This window comes from Polypterus senegalus, chromosome 14 (assembly GCF_016835505.1).
Source record: "Polypterus senegalus isolate Bchr_013 chromosome 14, ASM1683550v1, whole genome shotgun sequence".
Lineage (NCBI taxonomy): Eukaryota > Metazoa > Chordata > Cladistia > Polypteriformes > Polypteridae > Polypterus > Polypterus senegalus.
In genome coordinates this window covers 49381731-49394303 of record NC_053167.1, presented here as the reverse complement: position 1 = coordinate 49394303, position 12573 = coordinate 49381731, and the positions used below count along the sequence as shown (strand labels likewise).

The 12573-nt window shown below is 37.3% G+C and overlaps 1 protein-coding gene across 5 annotated transcripts in view; it reads left to right on the top strand.

Annotated features, from left to right (window-relative positions):
* Positions 1–12573, top strand: part of elmo2 (engulfment and cell motility 2) — a 155867-nt gene that overhangs the window by 18395 nt on the left and 124899 nt on the right. For 4 of the 5 annotated variants that reach the window (XM_039776595.1, XM_039776596.1, XM_039776594.1 and 1 more), the window contains exons 3-4: positions 3092–3181; positions 5190–5242. The gene's annotated coding sequence lies outside the window, so the exon portion shown is untranslated. The remainder of the gene's footprint in view (positions 1–3091; positions 3182–5189; positions 5243–12573) is intronic. The other variant, XM_039776593.1, reaches the window with a different exon arrangement.

Sequence of the window (12573 nt, the reverse complement as noted above, 5' to 3'; positions counted from 1 at the left end):
TGTGTTAACCTTTTGTTATAAATTAATTGCATTATTTTGCTTATCTAAACAAGCCTGTCTGGGTTATGTGTGAAAGTAAGTCTACAACCATGCTTCAAGTAACAACAGAGAAAATGTAAGTGTTAATATAGACTTTCGCTGATTTATACACCTTGTTCATAAATTGTACAGATCTCATCATATTTTTGGCATTCCAACCAGAAGGTGAAACAGAGATCCAACACCCCATTACCTACATTAATGTGCCGTCCCTGGGGCAGGCAAGCTGAAAATTCATTTTCACTTTTTCCCACTACAGTAATAATAGAAAGTGATTCAGTTCAAATGGTGCAAGCAATATTGCAATAGTCTAGCATTTGCGCACCGTATTAATTTAGCAGTTTCAAAAGTATCTGTGAGGTCAAGGAACAGAAGCATAAAAGGTACAACCATCATCATCATTTTTTTTGAAGAAAATAACGTTCCACATGATCAAGTCTAACTTATACAACAAAGAAAATCATTACATACAATCAGGTCAAACTTACTCAATCTGTGAGCATCAGTCTTTCACTAGGCTATATGTTTTGGGAATACATACATGCTGTATATATCAAACAGCCTAGGTGTTATAATCACTCCTAATCTAATAATAGCAGTATTTGTTGTACACCTAGATGACATTAAACTGCATCAGCATAAATTGACTGTATTAGCCTGTACCACACTATTAGCACGCAGACTTATCTTGCTCAACTGGAATAATCCCAACACAACTTCTATAACTCAGTGGGTGGATGACATTCTATATTTTCTTAGATTAGAAAAAAATAATATTTTCTCTTAAAGGATATGTTCAAATTTTTTTTTTTACTAGATGACAATAATTTTTTTGTATTATTTTAGAATAAGCATGTTAGGTCTGTGATTCACTCTCTTATGTTATTGTTTAAAAAAGACAGAAAAGGTTTTTCCTTTTTTTCTAGTGTCTCTATTCTTTTTCTCTTTCTTTTGGGCGAGTGTTTGTTGTGATGTGAAATTTTGCATACAAGTTGATAAATATTTTGTATGTCTTTATCTGTAACTTAGACAAAGTAATGTAATATTAGTGTTACATTATAGATAATAACAGCAATGGTTTGATGGTTTAAGAACCCCTTCCCCCTTTTAGGAATGAGTCTCTTTGTAATTTTACAACAGGGTTGGGGGAACTACCTCAAACAAGTTTGGATAATATTTCTTTGCTAAAGTCTCTCAGTCAGCCCCCACAGGAAAGCCAGACTGCCTAACTGCCAAGCTTTACCTTAACATATGGTTTGAAGGGCAGGTGTGAAGGATGGTCTGAAGTATGGCTGTTTGGAACTGACTTGTATCAAAAGCCTTTAAGTACCATGACGCCCTATTGACACTAGGGGTTGGACAGAAAACCTATGCATTTGCTTGCTTTACCTCGCTATCTCTCTCTTACCAAACTGATGAAAGACCATTACACACCGTGAACTGAGAAGGACAATACAATGAAGAGCACAGCTCGGCAGCCATATTGAGACAGGCATGCGACCTGTTCTAAAGAAAGCTGACCACAAATGATGCCTTAACTTGAGACATTTTAAGTAACTAACAAGTCTGTGTGCTACCTGAAACTACACATCACCATTTATTAGGTTGTATGGTTGCCAATATTCAAATGTACTTTGTATATTGTTATTATTTATGAATATTATGAATAATACATTGTTTAAATTGTAACTTAACTCCTGCTTGTCTTTTACTACACCTAAGTGCCTGAGGTTATACATGTAGAAGGGAAGGTGGGGAGAAATTATATACTACAATACCTTATAAACAGTGGTAAGTCTGTGAGATTTGAGGCATTCTGACAAAGGCTACATATTAATAATACAAAAGGGGAAAGTAGAGTAAAATATTACTCTACCAAGACAAAACAGTGTTGAATCTTACTTTGCTTTCTTTTGCTTTTTTGTAGTTCTTTTTTTTTGTTTTTATTTTTGTGTTTCAGTTGTATCTGTTAATGCTATTATTATTTGTTTGATTGAGTACAATTCCATTGTAATGCTTTGATTTTTGAAAACACAAAGTTAAAACAAAATACTGTATAATAGACCCATTTCAAACTAATTAACATAAACAGATCCTAACAATTTACATATGTCAATATTATAGTTTAGATATTTCAGTATATACCATATTGCAAATTTTAACATTTAACAATTAAGTCAAGCATGTGGCTTGATTTTGGGTTTTATTATACATAGAACAGTGAGGAAATAACTTCTTATGAAATGTACGGTTTACAAGCATTGTCCTATTATTAAAACAAAGACTTCTGGGGACAAAGCCACCTAGAACCGTCTTTCTAACTCCAGCTGACAGGAATGCTTCATTTCTGATTTACAGTATATAGAATTTAGAATACTCCACAAAAACAAACTAATTGTAATCAAAAGGAAAGTACAAAAGAAAGATACCTCAGTTGACATGTCTTGTCAAAATGGTCTATAGAGAAGAGCCACCAGCAAATGAAAAGGCTAATGCTCAAAAATAAAAGGTAAAAGGATGCAAAGCACTATGCTTAACTAAACTTATTAGTTTTGCTTCTATATGAAAGTTCAATTCATTGAATATTTTTTATCTATCAGGTTATGATTTCAGCTTTAACATTAGTCAAATAAAAGGGTAATAATTCACTGTAATATATTGCAATATTAAATAATTACATGCATTATTTTAAAACAAAGATTTGCAACATATTATTATCTTAACTGAATTATGTAGATACTGTGGTACTGTTTGGACCCTTGCAACATCCCATACTTAGTGCTCCTTGGGGAATGCTCTCTGAGTGAGACAAATACATATTTGAAGTTGATCAGCATTATTAAATATTTATTAGTAGTTTGATTATATGACTTTCATTGATAGAACATGGATGTGGGAATGGTTGCTTCTTTGTCAATAGGATGTCATTGATTTGTTATTTATTGATTTATTAGTCATTAGCAGGCATTTCTCTAATTTATCAGCTTAGTATATTCAGTATAATTGGAAAATGCTGCATACTAATCACTTGAAACATTCTTTACCTTTTAAGAACAAGTACTGGGAACACTGAATCCTTGGAAAGATACGAACACAGACATGCAAGCACTTTCTTCCTGTGCATCCAACGGTTTCTGCAAATGTAAGGATTTGTAAAATTGTTGTACAGACAATATAACCCTAGAAGCTAATTTGGAAAGTAGACCAAAAGGTTGTAAGTTCAATCCCAGCTCTTAACTCACTGTGTAAACATGAGCATTTAAAAATATATTCGCTAAGCATAAGTGGTGGCTTGTTAAAAAAATTTGGGCAGAGGCACAGTTTTTGGTATTGGCTTTCACATCTATTTATTATATAGTGCCTTTCACATATACTGTATATTCCACATGCTTTCATGGTCCTCATCAAGATGTCTATGTATATCTTGGCCTGTCCAGTAGCAGACCCATAGGACAAATCCAGGCTAAAATGTATTATACTATTTCCATCATGTTGCCCAATCTGAAACCAGCTTTCCATTTGTACTGTGCTCCAAACCTTCAGTTCGTGACATTCACAGTCCCCTTATTCTTCCCATAACTTGCCCTACAGATCTGGAAAGGAACAGGTTTCACCTGCCACCCAAATTATATACTACATCTGTCTCTAAATTGTCCAATCCACTGCCAACGTGCCCAGTTCCCTAACTCTGCCAAAACTCACGCCATAATGTCCATATCCCCACTTCTTTAATCTTCCAATAACATGGACATCCATCTGTCCTATGACATATGCATAGCGTCCAATCCAAATCTAAGTCCAAACCAAATTTTATTCTGCCTCTGCCAATAGAGTTCCCAGTCCCAGGCCATTTCTGCTGTATTCCATAAATCCACATCATACTGTACAATCACTACTCTTGCATTTACCACACCCACAGAGTCATTCCCTCCATAATGTTATTCTATAATTGCTTGCCAGTCTGCCCGGTCCAATGAAAATGTGTGCCAGGCTTGCCATTGAAGCATAACTGCTGAGCATGCTGTTAATATGAACTTGATTTTTATGGAAAGGTACAATAAACATGTAACACATTGTTTTGTGCTTGTTTGTTTTATTCTTTTTTTTGGTGGAAATAAAAGGTTTAAGATCAAGTTTAGAGAAAGGCTGCAGTAACACATTGTGTCTATTATTGTGTCACATAAGTGATAATAATATTTTGGGGATTATAATATTTAAGCAAATAACATGTATTGCCATTAACTCACACCACAAACCATCTCAGTTCACAGATGTACACTGTGGTAACTACCATCTTGTAGTGTGGTCCATATATTCATGTTCATGAAATCTTCTCAGGATACATACACGTTTGCCTCCTGAAGACTGTTTCTGAACTGCCAAATAGGCATTTGAGGCTTTTTCGTTGCTGTAATGAGGATTCTTCTGCTGCCAGCAGTGAAGGTCTTCCTTGGCCTACCAGTCCCTTTACGATTATTGAGCTCACCAGTACATTCTTTCTTCTTAAAGATATTACAAGCAGTTGATTTAGGTCATCCTAAGGTTTTACCAATGTCTCTAATGGTTGTATTATTGGTTTTCAGCCTCATAATGTCCTATTTGATTTTCATTGGCACAGTTTTTGTCCTGATGTTGAACAATAGCAACCTCATACTCCAAACGGTAGAAGAAAGCCTAGGTATCTTATGCCTGCACTAATGAAGCAATGAAACACACCTGAGAAATCACAAACACGTGTGACGCCAATCGTACCAAACATTGTGGTGCACTGAAGTGGGAGGACAATGTAGAACAAGTGTTGTCATTTCTACATGGTGTGACCAAAATGTATGCAGATACCCTTAAATTAAAAGTCTGCATCGTGTATTTTAATCACATCTGAATTATATGATTTTTAATTTTAAACTGTGGAGTGGAGGAGGAAATGAAGGAAAAAATTATCATTATCTCAGACATTATGGAGGGCACTATATATACATTCTTTGCTTGATTCAGAGTGTGTGGCTACAATATTTAATGCTTTTCTTATTTTCTCATACTAGTTATACTTCATACCCATTGAAAGAACATGCAAGAACCCACAAACGCTTATCAATGTAGACATTTTGAGACTGACTTAAAAACATGAGATTTTTCTATTTATACTGCAGGTCTGTAAGGAAAGTAACAACTGTAACAGCAGGCTCAGGACCAGTTTACTGAGGTAGGAATCCTTATTTATCATTGTCTTTGAATCACTTAGCTCTTGAAAATTATAAGTATTATCCTGGAAATATCTGTATATTTTTTATGCAAGTGATATACACTGGGAAACGCAAAATGTGTATATTTGGTTCTATGAATCAAAATGGTTCTGTCATGTGCAACAGCATAATTTATCCTTCTCGTGACATACTTCTCCATGGTAACAGCTGCTCTTAACTGCTGGTTGTTGTAGACTTGTTTTTAACATTCATATGGTTCTTGTCTTTCACTACTTTAATTGCCCTTAGAGCTTGTGTCACTGATCTAAAAATATTCTTGCTTTTTATCATGGCTTCTTGCAGTTCTCTGTTCAGTAAATATAATTTCTTACATTGCAGTGGATGAAATTATGTCCTAGAAGATTAGTTTGTCTATTGGTCAATGGCATTATTTCATTTTTATATCACTGTGTTTGCATAGGGACTGAGTATTGTCTCATAATTCATATTTATCTGATATAAAATGGTGGCAAAAATTAAAAGAAGAATAACCTCTGAGCCTAAATGTAACTAAAAAATGCATTTTCAGCTGTTTTCGAAAGTGGTAATTTTCCTAATATTAACTTAGCTGCAGTAGTTCAAACTCAATTTACTATATACTGTATGCTTTAATGAGAAGTAGGAAAAATAGCTCTTTAATTTTTAATTCATATTGCAGGTTTTCTGTTAATTTCTGATGATATTTTGTTAGTGACAAATGCAGGATTGAGAAATGTTAGTTCAGCGGCTCTCTACATATAAACAATGTATGTTAGGGTTATGCCATGGTTTTATGTGTCCAAAACTAACAATTACAGATCAAATTGTCATATTTCACACACCTGAAGAAGTTGATGGGGGCCATAGAAATAAACTGTCAACATTCTTGTTTTTGCCATAAAGAGAAAAGAGGAAAAGACTTTAAAACACTATTTCAAGTAGCATCATACTAATAATATATTGTAAACAGAAGTACTATTAGCTGAAGTACCCAGCATTACTATGGCATTTGTATAATGGTTTAAAGTAAGAAAGAAAATATTTGTATATCTTTTAAATGTTGACACTTTTCTCATTACTGGCTGAAATGCAAGTATCCCATCCACATTTATACTACCTGTCAAATCAATTTTTGTAATTTCATGAGTCAAGAATGTATTCTTTTTATGTGTGATTGTATTCCATAATTGCAGTAACTGCTTGCTGGGTTGGAACCATGAACAATACTTCTTTGTATTTACTGGATTACTGTGCTTTCACAAATAGATGTTTAATCCCATATTAATAAACCGAAGGCTTATTTAATAAATAAAACATTGATATAGTATATAAGCTTGGCTAAACTACCAGTTTTTTGTGTTGTTCCCCCTATTGAAACCTTTATGCATGCTAAAAGTTTTGAAACTCCATTACTTAACACTCTATATGTTAAATTTAATTAACTGTAATACACATGCTAAAGTTCATGGAAATCCACTAAGCTGTTTTTTAGTAATGCATTGTTTTTGTGGTGTTTGCCCTCCTTTTATAACTCCACAGTGAAATTCTTGAAACCCCATGAAGCCTATATTTTAAACTGCAGGAGCAATAATGTAAATACACAATTTTGCAAAAATAGACAGAGCTGTTTTGGAGTCATACATGATTTTTGTGTTGGTCCCACTTCACAATTACTCCATTCCACCACCATTGTTTTCATTGAATCACAGGTTAAGAATATAGCCTACATTATAAGCAGGGCTAAACTTAAACAGTGCCAATTTCATTTACATAGTCTAAATCTGTTGGGCATGAAGATGCAGTTTTGGCTTTGCAACATTTCAGAAACTTGGGAGTACTTCCGGTGTCACATCTTTGTGACCTGGGAATACTTACATGTAAGATTGGGACCCTATACACAAGGAACAACATTCCCTGCAGCACCACTGGTGTACTCCAACTCCCAAAATGCCTTGTGGGAATCCATGGAACCGTGGCAACCCAGGGGGGCTGCCTACTAAAGATTCGGGGGAGGCAGTGCCCTTCATAAGCAACCTCCCCCTGTCCTGCCATTTTGGGGGAGTCCCGGTCACCTCTTACAATATATATATATATATATATACACACACACATACTATCCCACTCTTGGTTCCTGAACTATAGGGTTATTTTCTTTTTTTCTGTCGAACCTAAAGAGATGGTTATAGAACCTGTTCTAATTGCCACAATGAGAAAAGGCTCAACTTGATCGCTTCACTCACTACGAGTGGATACATGTTCAAACATAGACAGTTTCTTACCTTTGAAAAATATCGGAGTGCAAGAGTGAACAGTTAGTTAACATCAAGTTTCTTGTGAAACTAAATACATTTGCAATGGAAACTTTTCAATTACTGACTGAGGTTTACCATGAAAAATGGAAACCAACTATCGATTGGGCTCAAAGAGGTTCTGGCTAACCATGAGGCGACTCAGAAAGGGAAGGCAAGAATAAACCCAGGCTGTTCTCAGCAAGGGTGGAGAAGTGTTGACCTAGACTGATAATGTTGTCTAGTGGTGGAAGGGAACACTTTGAGGAACTCCTGGACCCAATGGACAACACCCTCTTTGGAGGAGTCAGAGCCAGAAGCTTATGGGGGATCAATGCCCATTTCCCTGAGGGAGGTCACTGAGGTAGTTAAGCAACTCCAGAGTGGTAAGGCCTCTGTGTTGGTGGAGATCCACCCAGAAATGCTAAAGGCTCTGGATATTGTTGGACTGTCATGGCTGACATGCTTGTTCAATCCTGTGTGGCCACTGGGAGCTGTGCCTCTGGGGTGGTAGACTGGGGTGGTGGTCACCATTTTTAAAAGGGGGACAGGAGGATGTGCCTCAACTATTGGGGGAAATCGCACTCCTCAGCCTCCCTAAGAAAGCTTATACCTTGGTCCTAAAAAGCAGAGTCTGCCCTGTCATGGAACCTCAGTTCCAGGAGGAGCAATGTGGATTCCGTCCAGGTTTTGGAATGGTGGACCAGCTCTTTATCCTCATGATGATTCTGGAGGGAGCATGAAAGTATGTCCAGTCGGTCTATCAGTGTTTTGTAGACTTAGAGAAGGCGTATGACTGTGTTCCTCTGGAGATGCTGTGAGGATTTCTGGAAGAGTATGGGGTTCTGGGACCCCTAATAAGGGCTATTCGGTCCCTGTTTAATCACAGTTAGAGCTGTGTCTGCATACTTGGAAAAACATCAGCACCATTTCCTGTGTGTGTGGGACTTTACCAGGGCTGTACTTTGTCTCCTGTTCTGTTTGTGGTTTTCATGGACATGATATCAAGGTGCAGTCGGGGAGGGGAGGGTATCCAATTTGGTGAGCTTAGAATCGTGTCACTGCTTTTTGGACATGATGCGGTTCTGTTGGCTTCATCGGACTGCGAACACTAGCACGCATTGGGACAGTTTGCGACCAAATGTTAAGCAGCAGGTATGAGGATCAAAACTTTCAAATCCGAGGTCATGTTCCTCAGTAGGAAAAGTTGAATTGTCCTCTCCGAGTGGGAGGCGAGTTACTGCTTCAAATGAAGGAGTTTAAATAACTCAGGGTCTTGTTCATGGGTGAGGGGAAAGGGATGGTAAAACTTACAGATGGATTGGGGTGGTGAACACAGTTATACTGATCTGTAGTGGGGAAGAAGGAGCAGAGTCAGAAGGCAAAATTCTCGATTTACCAGTTGATCTACATCCCTACCCTCACCTATGGTTATAGAAAATTTAAATTTAAGGATCAATGTGCTTTCAATCATTAGCTTTAGAATTATTAAAAACTTTTGTTTATATTTTATTTTAAATACCTTAAAAGCTCTCATTTCTATGTCAGTGTAAAGGCTGTTTTAGAGTTTGCAAGTGGCCTGTCTTCCTTTCTTGCTGCTAAGTTTAAAACATCAGTAAGATAATGAAAGTCAAGGACACTGTGCACTCTAAGAGAGCTTAATAGCCCATTGTCTTAAAATACAACGGCTCAGAACTAAATAGGCCGCTATTTTAGAAAATATAGAGAGAGAATTTAAATCTATGTATGAGTATTTTTATATCAATACTTTTAATCAAGTTAAAATAAAATGTGTTATATTAGCTAGCTTTAAGTCATATAGATGTTAATTATTAAAAGCTGAGCTAAGAAAACTACCTGTGTTTCTCTACTCAAGGCTCTTGCTCTGTCTGCCAGGTTGGGCAGTAGCATGAGGTGATGACAAACCAAGGATAGTGTATTCTGTAAGAAAACTTAGCACCATTGTTTCAGAAGATGCAACTGCCTAAGAACAGCATTGAGGGATGCTTCTGTAACAAAAAACTATTCTTTAAAGGTAACCCAGTATCTTAGTTGTTGGTCCTTCTGTTTCCAACTTAGTAGTAACAACTGTTTGATAAACAAATTTCAGTCACTTGCATGGGGTAAGGAGTAGTCTTTTCAAGTGTTGGTCAATTGATGGACTAAGTGCCAGGTGATGGGCATTAGATAATGGTGGGCTGGAACATTAGGTAATGGTGGAACCAGAACCAGAAGCCGGAGAGTATTTTGCATGAATGATAAGAATTGTAATATAAATAAACTCTCGCCAAACTGCTGGCTTTCACTTCATTGAGCTGAGTCGGCTTTGTGCAATTTGCAGGAAATTCTTATTCTGATTGCTCAGCCAGAGGCTCAGTGTTTCTTTTTCTAAAGAAGGATTTCTCCATGACATGGTCATGAGCTTTGGGTAATGACTGAAAGAATGAGATCTCTTAATTTTTCCTTTTTTTAGTTGGCAGAGTTTACATTTTGAGATTCCAGTGTGAATAGCCTAGTCAGTGCTAGCTTATATTGTTCAGCATCATTCATAAAAGGCAGCAGCATTTCCCTTTATCAGCTATCATTTTTATGTGGTGATTGTCGTATTCATCATGCAGAACATTAAATCATTTGTTGAGGTTTCTAGTCTTCTAGCAGTTAATGTTTAATGCCTCCTAGGTGTGAAGGTATCTGGCATAGAGGCTAAATTGGACCATCTAGTTGATGATAATGCTGTATGTCAACACTAATGATATTTATTTACAGAAATCTGAAACATTAAAGGGAACTGCATATCTCTTTGCACCAAAGCAAAAAGAAAATGTTGGACATTAATTGTGTCTGGCTCCTTATATAGAGTGGATGTGATTTTATAGTAGACTAGCAAAATACCCGCGCTTCACAGCGGAGAAGTAGTGTGTTAAAGAAGTTATGAAAAAGAAAAGGAAATATTTAAAAAATAACGTAACATGATTGTAAATGTAATTGTTTTGTGACTGTTATGAGTGTTGCTGTCATCAAGGATTTGATTATCATTATTTCTTTCAATCAGGTTCGTATTTGGAGGATGTGTTGTGTTCAAGTTACATTCCGTGTTTGTCAACCGTTGTAAAGATAACAGGTTTCATTCATCGAAGTGTTCACTACCCAAATCTAAGTTAATCTAAGTTAAGTTGTGGATTTGCCTGCGAATATTTAGCGGCAGCGTGTCTATGAACTTAATTTAAACTTAAGCTTTACACCTTGCTTTCCTATTGATATGTTTACAAAGGCTTGTTCACCTTCAGAGGGTTGTTCCTTTCTTACTGCATCAATAAACAGCTCGTCTTCCTCTTTATCTTAGACATCATACACTGCATGCACGGGTTTACCTTTCCCAGTCCTGCAAACTTCAGCGAAGTGGTTCAATTTAGCACATTTTTTACACTGTCTTCCTTTAGCTGGACATTGATTTTTTCCACCATGTGCTTTGTTTCCGCAGTAGCTGCACTTATGAATATGCTTGTATGCTTCACTCGCTTCATATTCTTTTGATGCCTTCTCAATTGTGTAATGCGTTTTGTGTTCAGAGCTCTTTGGAGCTCTTGCTTGTTGTCTGCGTACTGCGTTCACAGTCAGTTCACATAAGCCGCTCAGAGTACATGCATTGAAGGTTCTCAGCTGTGCTTGTGCTATCTCGTGCGATCTTGTTATGTCCAGGGCTTTATTTAATGTTAGTTCAGACCCGGCACTTAAAAGTTTCTCTCACACTTTCACTGAGTTTGTGCCAAGCACTAGTCTATCCCTGACCATCTCATCTTCATTTGCATAAGCGCAGTCCTTCACCAGCAATTTTAACTCCATTACAAAGTGATCAAAAGTCTTGTTTATACCCTGCGTCTTCTCATTAAACTTGTATCTCGCGAATATCGTATTTATCTTAGGCATGACAAACGTCTCAAAACGCTCATAATAAGTTTTCAGTACCTTGGCTTCCTCCTGGGTGAGAGTCCATTTGTTAAAAATGTCTCTTACTTTTTCCCCAGTCCACAGGAGCAGGTAGATGCATTTCTTACTCTCGTCTTTGCCTTTTAGCGGGCCAGAAAACATCAGCCCCACGTGCTGTCAGAACTTTTTCCATTTTCCCGGCAGATTAAGAGAATCCCAGTCAATTCGTGGCGACGGAACTCCAACAAAATCCATGACTGTCCTCTATTCTGACACCATGTCTTGTTTTCACAAATTGTGAAAAATGAAATGATGGCGAGACTTCCTTTTAAAGTATGCAGGGGAACTTTATTTATTACAGCTCTTACATTCACAGCATCCGTGCTCTAAATTAACTTCCATAATAGTAACCCTGAGGTCCCTTTTTCTGGTGCCTTCCTGATGACACAGGTGCCTAAACCATGCCTGATAAAAATACATTTCAATGACATATAAATATTACAGTGATCACCTCGATAGACATCTCACCACCCAAATCGCTACTCGTGAATCTAAGATGTTTAACAGGCATTCCCAGTATTAACTTTTTGATTTGCCTGTGAACATTTAGCAGCAGCGTGTCTATTGGATTGCTGCTGACGGACGGCCTTATATGGGCAGGCACTCAATTACGTGCGAGGCATGGGTATGGGGTATTGTAATATAGGGAGGCAGCCAACTACGTGGGAGGTGTGGTGATGGGGGATGCAACTCCGCCTCACACGGTGACCGAGCTTCAAGCTATGGCCGTATATATGTACGTAAGTAGGATTCAGTTATGACCGTTATGCGTAGAATTTCGAAATGAAACCTGCTTAACATTTGTAAGTAAGCTGTAAGGAATGAGCCTGCCAAATTTCAGCCTTCTATCTACATGGGAAGTTGGAGAATTCGTGATGAGTGAGTGAGTGAGCGAGTCAGTCAGTCAGTCAGTCAGTGAGGGCTTTGCCTTTTATTAGTATAGATTGTCTTCCCATCATGGATGGCTAGAGACCTGGTTGGCAAATAAAAGCATAGCCTTTGTGAACAGTTGGGATGATTTTTGGGAAAGACCTGCA